This window comes from Physcomitrium patens, chromosome 23 (genome assembly GCF_059467195.1).
Source record: "Physcomitrium patens ecotype Gransden chromosome 23, ASM5946719v1, whole genome shotgun sequence".
NCBI lineage: Eukaryota > Viridiplantae > Streptophyta > Bryopsida > Funariales > Funariaceae > Physcomitrium > Physcomitrium patens.
In genome coordinates, this window is record NC_143432.1 from 9,862,906 (window position 1) to 9,873,029 (window position 10,124).

Here is a 10,124-nt window from a genome sequence, read left to right on the forward strand (position 1 = left end):
ATGGCACATTTTGTCCCTTGCAAGAAGACATCGTCAAGCGAAGACACAGCAAGACTCTTTCTTGATAATGTGTATCGATATCATGGTCTACCAGATGATATCGTATCGGATCGAGGAACCCAGTTTGTGTCAAAGTTTTGGAAATCTCTTTTTGAAATATTGAAGGTGGATATCAAGCTTTCTTCGGCATTTCATCCTCAAACGGACGGCCAAACAGAACGGATGAATCAAGTTTTAGAGCAATATTTACGTTGCACCATCAACTATCAACAAGATGATTGGGTCGCATATCTACCGCTAGCTGAGTTCGCATATAACAACACCCTTCATGCGTCAACTCAACAAACGCCATTCTTTTCCAATTATGGATACCATCCGAAGCTTGACTTATGGAGTTCGTCAACGATTAACAATCCGGCAGTTGAAGGATTGGTGAAGGAGCTTTTGTAGCTTCAAACTACATTGAAGCTTCAATTGTAAACTGCCCAAGAATCTTACAAGGCGTCCGCGGACAAATTTCGGAATCAGGCACCTAAATTCACGATTGGAGACAAAGTTTGGCTGCTTCGACGAAATATTAAGACCAAGCGGCCATGTGACAAATTGGACTATCGGAGATTGGGACCATTTGTTATCCAGAAGCAGATCAATCCTGTAGCGTATCGTCTGGAGTTACCAGCTACTATGAAGGTACATCCTGTCTTTTATGTTTCTTTGTTGGAGCCTTATTGAGAATCGTCTTTTCCTGGAAGAGTACAATGTCCACCACCTAGCATAGAAATAGAGAACCACGAAGAATACGAGGTGGAAAAGGTCCTAGATTCACGGCAAAGACGGGGTAAATTAGAATACTTTGTACATTGGAGCGATTACGATATTAATGAACGAACATGGGAGCCGGCCGAAAATCTCGCGAATGCGCCACAAAAGGTACAGGAGTTTTATCGACGATATCCTGAGAAACCCAAGCCGGTTTGACGATAGCTTCTTACTGAAGCTTGCTCATCCAGAAAATAGAAAAGAGGAGAGATCACCACCAAAATCCATAATTGATGTAGTCATTCTCTCCAAGATAGCGTAGAACTTTGTTAGTAGCCCAAGTTTGTTCTTATTGTTTTAGCCTTTGAATATGGATAGCCAAGATACTACACTTGTCATGTCATCTCAAGCAACTAGCTCACGAAGACGACCGCGAGATGAAGAACCGCCTGCACCACGACGACGTCGAAGGATTCCGAGCAACAGATCGCTGGTGATTGTATTTGAGGTCGAACCTGCCTACAATGGTCAGCCAGAAGGAGTGTTTGCAGGAGAATTTCACAATGAAGACACGGAGGTTCATACTTGGTCAGAAGTTGAAGGCGTGGGCCACTACCGTTGGCTTCAAGGACCATTGAATCACTTGCCTCGTGAACAACAATTGGAGTTCATAGCAAAGGTTATGCGACAGATCTTCATTTTCTTGCGTTGGTATTGATTGACGATAACATTGCTTCTCGGAGACCTCGAAGCTAAAGGAGGAGGTGATGTTAGGGACATAGTCCTTAGACCTTTCTAGAGACAAGTTTCTAGAACCTTCTAGAAAGAAGTCTCTAGAAACTTCCAGAAGATTCTTTGAATATTCTCTTAGAATATTCTTCAAAGATTCTCTAAAGATTCTTTGAAGATTTCCTAAAGATTTCCTTAGAAGGTTCTAGAAGATTCTTAGAATATTTTAGTAGATTCTAGGAAGTTACTTAAGAAGCTTCCTAGCTCTTGGGTAGTTGCTCGAGAAGCTTCACAGTTCTTGGGAAGCTTCTTGATGCGCTTCCTTAGAACCATAGGCCAGTAGTATATATAGAAGTCGAGGCTGAAGAGTTCTTCAGTCTCGACAACACATCTCTTGGAGTTCTAGCTCACCTTTCTGGTGTTGTTCTTGTACTCATCTGTTTAATCTAGTTCTGCCACTTCTTCTTGAACTTCTTATTAGATTTCAAGTCTGTATTTTGTGTCCGTGACAACAAGTAGGAAGTCTTTTTAACTTCAATAAATTGTAATTAGACTCTATTTTATTTGCTTTATTAGTAGTATATGTATTGCATATGCAACAATTAGTTGAATATCATTATTTATGTAACATTTTATTGTAAATTCAAATAATTATTAGTAAAGCTTTAAATTGGTTATTCCAATTATTCTACAAATTTTTCTAATTATTCTTTAAATATAAAGTTTTATGTAATTTAATATAACTTATATTAAAATTTAGCAAGTGGAATTGTTTAATTAATTTAGATTTTTATATAAATATAAATTGACGTACATATATATATATATATATATATATATAATTTAATTTTTATAATAAAAAATTTGATTTTTTCAATTTCGAATTATAATAAATAATAATACAATGAAAAAATTTTAGTTAGAAAAAACTATGATAATTGTTTTTAGACAAGATTATATATATATATATATATATATATATATATATATATATATATATATATTATTCCTTGATTTCACATAAATTCTCAAGCATTAAATTATAATATTATTCACATTCATCATATTATGCAAAATAATGAGTTTCAATAGTTTTTTAAATTGATAAAGAAATAATTTATATCAAGATTATGAACCAAGAAAATAACCTTATATACAACATACCTCATATTTTGGTATTTGAATGTGTAGAAGAAACACTAAGACTATTTAAAATGTCAATTTATAAAAATTTATTAAAAATTAATGTTATTATATCTACTTATACAAAGTTTTTTACTTATTTAATTATTGTTGAAATTTATTGTAGACACCAATAACTTAATTTTTAATATTATAGTTGAATACATTTAACAATGGAATTCAATAAGTTGCATCTTATTGATAAACGTTGTAATTGCAAGTTCAACTCATTAACCAAATCAATATACAAGCGATGGATTTTTAAAATTAAGTTTATTAAAATAATAATAATAATAATAATAATAATAATAAAAAATCATTCTAATGAAAAGAATATCTTCATGTTATTTGAATACCAAGACATTAACACACATCTTTATTGTCTATGAAGATACAATTCAAATCACACATTTGTCGATGCAATTAGGAGTCAAACAAAATCCAGTACAGATCCATTTGCATTGCATTGCATTGCATTTCATTTCTTGTTGATATTAGCAGCTTCAAAACAAAATGAAGGTCACACAATTTTGTGAAAATGCAGTAAAACACTCCACTCCAAATTTGAATGCAAAAACTCACATAATTCATAAATCAACTATTACTTGAACAATGGAAACAATGATGTGGGTTCAATTGCCCATGAGTAGTAACAATCAATGGATGAGGTTGAAATTGTCAGACCTCATCTATACATGCACACACAAACACACACTCTGCAATACCTCAATACATTCAGCCTTCCAAGTCTCAACAACTGGCACCCTCGCAAGAACTAATGCCAGCTCAGACATGCTACCTAATCCATTTTCTGCAACCTTACCTTGGTCTTAATGCAGCTTCTTTAGCTACTGATACTCCGTGTGTTATCCCTATCAGTGCAGCTAGCTCCGCTTCACAAGCTGCCAATTCCTGTACAGCCTGGATCGGACTCCGGGCTTTTTTTTTGAACTCTTTTCGAGGCTTTTACGGGGACAGCACATGGTGACACATGTTCATTGGAATATTTACAACTGCAACATCAGTTTCTTCTGGGACGGAAACAAACCCACCTGATCAGTGTTTGTCGATCAGGTTGCTGGTTAACTCGAAGATGTTGAGAGGATTGGTGAAGTTCCAGCATGGTTCGATAATGGAGTCTGATCGCTGGCGCTTCACCTGGTTTCCTGCAATGCTGGGATTGTAGACGTGGAGAGTGAAGCAGATTTTTTGCTCGTTTGTTGCGGAGATAAACTGCAGTTATGGAAGCCACCAACTGTTGCATGAGGCTAGTTTGTTGTGTGCATCGCATGTTGGAGTGGGGGAAAGCCACCTAGTCTTCAGGTTCACACTGTCGATCAGTGCGAATGTATCCATATGTATCGGAACGGCGACAAGGTTGTGTTGGCCTCGTGCCTAATGGCTCTAATGAATACCTTTTTCGCAAAGTATCAAAGATCTGTCTCCCAAACGTTTCCCGTTCTGGTTCCCTATTTTTGTAAGTCAGAGGGGTTGACACAATGGATCAGGTTACCATCCCCGTTTCTGGAACAAGATTGAAGTTTGGTTAGTGGAGAAATTTGAAGAGATTCAATTATACGACCCTAAACGATGATTAACGATACTTTCTAGCAGCGAAATGTTCGTTAATCATGTGAATTTTAATTCCCTGAAAATGGCCCGCTAGTAACGTTGATCCATACCAGCAGTGCAATGTGTAACATTGGTCGTGCTTTGAAGTTAAGCCTGCGACGTTAACACTCGCCTGAGTTGGCGCACACTTTCATGTCAACCCTTGGTTTCTTCGAACAACTCTTTGCTTACTATAAAACCCTTTCCCTGCTCACACATATTCCACATTTCAGACAATCCTTTAGGTTTGCAATTGGACTTATTTTTAGTCATTTCTAGATTATCAAACTCCTCTCTAAATACTTTAATTTGCAATGGCTTCTTCAATGACTACTCGTACTTGCACTAGTGCTTCTCGCCTTCGTGCCCATTGCATATTCCCAGCAGGTACCACGAATCTAGCTCTTTCATTCGTAGTGTGTTGTAAATTCCTCCGAGATGTGACGTGACTTTTAGGATGGTATCTCAGGAAGACGAAGTGTGCATGGCGATTTGTCAATCAGTTTCTAGTTCATGGAACCTGTCGGCAATCACTTTCTGCTCATTGTTATACTTGTATCCGCAACTGGCTCCTTGTATACTGCCAGCGGATTCATCTGTATGAAAGAGCATAGTTTTCGCAGTGTTTATAGGCGTGGAAGCAATGTATTCCAGGACGATTTAAGAGGGGACGAATACTTGTTCATCATCGTTTCAGGATTATAGTCAAGAATGATCAAACTACTAATGACTTTGTTGTTTTGTACAGAATTGCAACATCACCCTCTTGCAATACGTTCAAATGAATTCTCAGTTGTTGCAACTTGCACAAGTCATCGTCGCTACTCGCCTGACGAACAAGTTGAACTCGACCAATCTGAACGTCACCCTCCTCGCACCAAACAATGCTGCTTTCGAAGGTCCTGGAGGCTTCAACAGTTTGCTTGCCCGCAGAAACTGGACCCTTGCAAACGTCACCGACGAGTAAGTACGCACACCGATCGTTCGTTTTCACTACTCATCATGGCGACTGAACCCCTCTCAATGCACTATCCAATTTGTCACAATCTCTAACTTCTGCGCCTGCATGATTTGCAGGAACAACAGCCCCGCTGCGAGCATTGTTTTGTACCACATTATCCCCAGGAATCTAACCGCTGCGCAGCTCACCAATGGCCAGAGCATTCAAACCTCACTTGAAGGAGCACGCAACCTCACTGTTTCGAAGATTAACGTTACCTCTACCACGGTATGCTAATCTATCTATTGCCATAATTTGATGAATATACCTGCTAATTCAGAAATCTTTGATGGAATGCGTTCTTCCAGCCGCTGAGTCTCGACCTAGCTTAATGAAGTGTTACCAATAAGTTTTCGATATAGTTTGATTAAACTAAGAGGTTATGTGCGTGGGATGATTGCAGCCCCAAGTGACCTTCGTCGGACCGGTCAACAATGCCACTGTCGTCACCGGTGACCTCCATGCGTGCAACTGGATCGTGCACGTTGTCAACCGCGTGTTGCTTCCGAACGCTACCCTAGAAAACATCCCCGCTTACGATGAGGGAAACACTCCAACTCCCGGCAAAGCTTCTAGACCTTGTTGGGTTGAACCTAGATCTAAAGTTGCCACATCCTGACCTGCAGAAGCAGAATTCATACCTCCCGGCTGGATTGATGACTTGATCAACTCTTTGTCTGAGCAGGTATTGGCGCGGCTTCCACCTCGAGAATCGGAGCCTGGGCTTTTGCTCTCTCTGGAGCTCTGGCCGCTGCTCTCATCGTGTAAACCTTCGAGCCTTGCGGACTGTAACAAGGAGCAACGTCCACAAAGTTCAGGATGATTCCTGAGATGTTGAGAGTCTCCTGGGTTGTCTCATCTGCACCGGCGAGGAGATTGTAGAAATTGTATCCCTTTGAACAGTGATAGATATGAGAACGGAAGGTATATTTTTCAGAATCCTCCAGGGGTTGTCTGAAAGCTCAAACGATTTGTTGGAGGTATTGTGCAAATGTGATTTTTTCGTCGGCCTTTATCACAAGGTTGCTGATGCAACTGTGCTACCGTTTTTGGGACGACTGTAAAAGACGAATGCTTCATTAAAAATAAAAATAAAAGCAAAACTCTTTGCATACACGATGAATGCTCATTCGGCAAGTTTTGCAATCCCACCTTCTTTGCTCTTGGATCATATTAGACGCATACTCAACGATTCGGACGCTGCGGATCTTTGTTGGACAGTAGTCTCCTTGTTCGTTATTTGCTTCTGCAGTTCTAATGCTTGATAGAACAACCATCTTAACCCGGTCTTATAACTTACTTTGGAGTTCGATGTCATAAAACTTCTGTGTTTCATGAAAGTTTGTTTGTGTGGAATTGTTGAGCAGTGGTAGCACGTGAACAATCCTGTTTCAAAGATCATCTATTATACGGAAAAAGAAAAGTAAAACTACAGTTACAGTGTCTGTTTGCTACGGACAACTTGGGTTTTGCATTAAGAAGATTGAGAAAGAAGAAAGATGTATAACTGATGTAAATAAATTGTTTAGTAGTATCTGCAAATGTTAAGCATTTCTGGTTGAGGAGAGTGCAACTCGATGTGGACAACAGCTTGAAGGCTATTAAATAAGTTTTGTAATGAATGTCAAGATCTTAAGCCAGGAATTATTTTCCTATCACAAAGAGGCAACGCCGTATTTGTACTAAGCTTTCAAAGGTTGTTGTGTGTTAAAAGAGTGCTCATGTTATAGTGTTAAAATCTTAAAAAATAATATATGATTAATTGAATGACTGAAAATGTATGAATATAAATTTTTATATATATATATATATATAAAATAATCATGAAACCATTTTATTTCAAGATGATATTTAACTAAGATTACTCAACTAAGATAATTTATAATTTGGAGAGATTGAGAATTTAGTGGCCAATTTTTTAAAATTTATTAGAGTGGCTCTAAAATAGTTCTAATACAAAAGGAAGAAGAAGGTATGAATTTATTTTATGGACCAATAAATGAGATGACTATTTACCTTAATTCTTATTCTTGAGTATTAAGAGAAGAATTTATGATTTACTCAATTAATATTAGAAAAAAATTATTCCAAAGAAATATTCCTACTATGAATTTGTTGGTAATCATATGGAACTTTGTATTAGAACATGACTTTTCTTTTGAGTATTACAATACTTAGTCTAAACCTGGGCTTGTGAAACAATGTTTATCTAGTATAAAGGAATCGCTATCAACATATAGAAAGGACAAATTAGTCCACACATCAACATAGATTGTGTCATATGGCCTCTCTAGATATCACAAACCATTATATTTAAAATTTGAAATTACCACTAAATTTTTAAAATCTAAAATTTAATAAATTATAATTTATAGAAATTAATATCTAATCTTTAAAAAAAATTCCTTTGTATAGAAGCAAGCTATTATTACAAAGTATATTCTTTTTTAATTTAAATATTTTTTAAAAAAAAATCACTGTTAAGAAGACTTTACTTGTAGAAAATTTAAATCTAAAAAATAATTCAACTTTTAAACAAGAAGTATAGAATAACATCCATGCTAGAAGATTGATTTTGGAGGGGTTAATATAATATAGAAAAATTAATTGGACAAGCATAAAGAAGAAACTTAAAAAACATGTTGAATATGAGAAAGATTCTTTAACAAGTGAAATTAGTTTAACATGGCTAAACTCTTAATTAGCTCTAGACTATAGAAGATAATTAAATGGAATATTAAAATACTAAAATGTAGTCTAATAATATAAAAAATATAACTTTAACTAAAGAACAATAGACTTTATGTTTTGATGTTTTGATGTTTTGATGTTTTGATGTTTTTATGTTTTTATGTTTTTTTTTTTTTTTTTTTTCACTTTTATCAATGTATTTGCTCTATTTGTTTTTATATATATTGTATTATAATTTCATTTCAAAATACTCAGATGTAAGAAGATTGGTGATTGATTCTATTGGGTTTATTTTTAAAATAATAATAATAAATTTTATATGATTTTAAAATTTTACATGAAGATGGATATGATTTTAAGGTTTTTTAATGTGTTATAACTAATTTTCAAAACCACAACATAAGAGCCTTTATAAGTTTTGCTTTTGGATTTGATGTAGTAGAACGCATAAAAATTGTTTAAATTTGACTTAGAGATACAGAGATTGATATAAATTCTTATTTAATGCATTCATTGAAATGGCTAATAAATGTATTCATTACCTTTAAAAAGCTTTTAGTCAACCAAATTATGATCCAATACTGTTGAATTTTTTAGTATATTTTTTCAAATTAATATATATATATATATATATATATATATATTCAAGATTTTAAAAATAAAATAAATGAATCTTTAGATTTTTTACAAAAATTAAAGATTAATGTTGTTTCTTTAAATCAAGTAGTCATAAAGACACCAAATCTTATTATTTTTTTCTTATTTTGTCAAAAAAAAATTTGATTAAAGAAACATAGGTCTTATATAATAATCTTTTATTTAGCTTTTAAATACTAGCTTTTATAAAGCATCTTTTCTTTATAAGTAATGTCCTATAACATTAAACAATGTTTTAATCTTGCATAAAATATTATCACAAATGTAGCAGTGTATATTATAAAAATTATAAAATATTGTACCTATTTTTTTCAATTATTTTTCTATATTTAGTACAAATGCTTAAAGATTTAAGTTAACACAAAGAAGCTATGAGAATTTTATGAAGAGCTAGGAAAGATCTTGTAAGGTCTTAATATTTTTTTTAGTTTCAAATATCAAGATTATTTGATTATTTAAGATCATGTTAGAATTTTATTATATGTATTAAATTTGGATTGTTTTCAAAATTTGAATAACTTTAAGAATCTTGTAAAACCTTTGAAATCTTCCTACTTTGTTTAGAACCTCTTAACACTATTAATTTGTAAAAGCTTACAATAGAAAGATCGTATTAAGAATTTTTTCTAAGAAATTTATTCCAGTAATTTGACAAATATTTCATATTATGATTTGGATAGCAAATTTGATTAAACTTCTTAAAAAAAAACTTCTATGGTAGGTGAGGAGGCAATTATTAGAAATATAACAACAATATTTTAACCTTACAAATAGTTTAAATAAAAAAAAGACTAATGTCATTATTAGTCATGGTAATTTTATTTTATTTTTTAATTCATATTCTTTTATAGCTTATGATTCTTTTAGACATCAACCACATAGTATTTTTTATTACATTTTTATTCTTTTGCTATGATATCTTAATCTTTTTGTCATAACAAAATTCATTCTTAGTTGAATTAAAATATTGTGCCTTTGAAAGTTACTAATCGTTGGTAGATTTATATTTGTAAGAATTCTATTTAAATCTTTGATATTTAAATACATTAAAAATATATATATATATATATATATATATATATACATTTTTAAATTAATCAATATTGATGTTAGGAATTTAATTTAAAAAATAAAAATCAATATATTATATATATATTTAAAAAATTGGCCATTTAAAATAAAATATTTAATATTTAATATTCATTTAATATTTATTGAATATATATATATATATATATATATATTCATAATTATTTTAAAAATTTTATACATATATATATATATGCATAATTATTTTAAAATATGTTTATATATATATATATATATATATATACGAATAAAACTAGCAAGGAGAAAAATAAAATAAAAAAACAAAAATGAACAAAATAAAACTAAATAGTACCAAATCCTGTAAGAGTTTTCAATGCCATACAAGGATCTTGTATTAAATGAAAGAATACCATTAAAGGGTGTAGGTGCAAAAAACATATGTTTA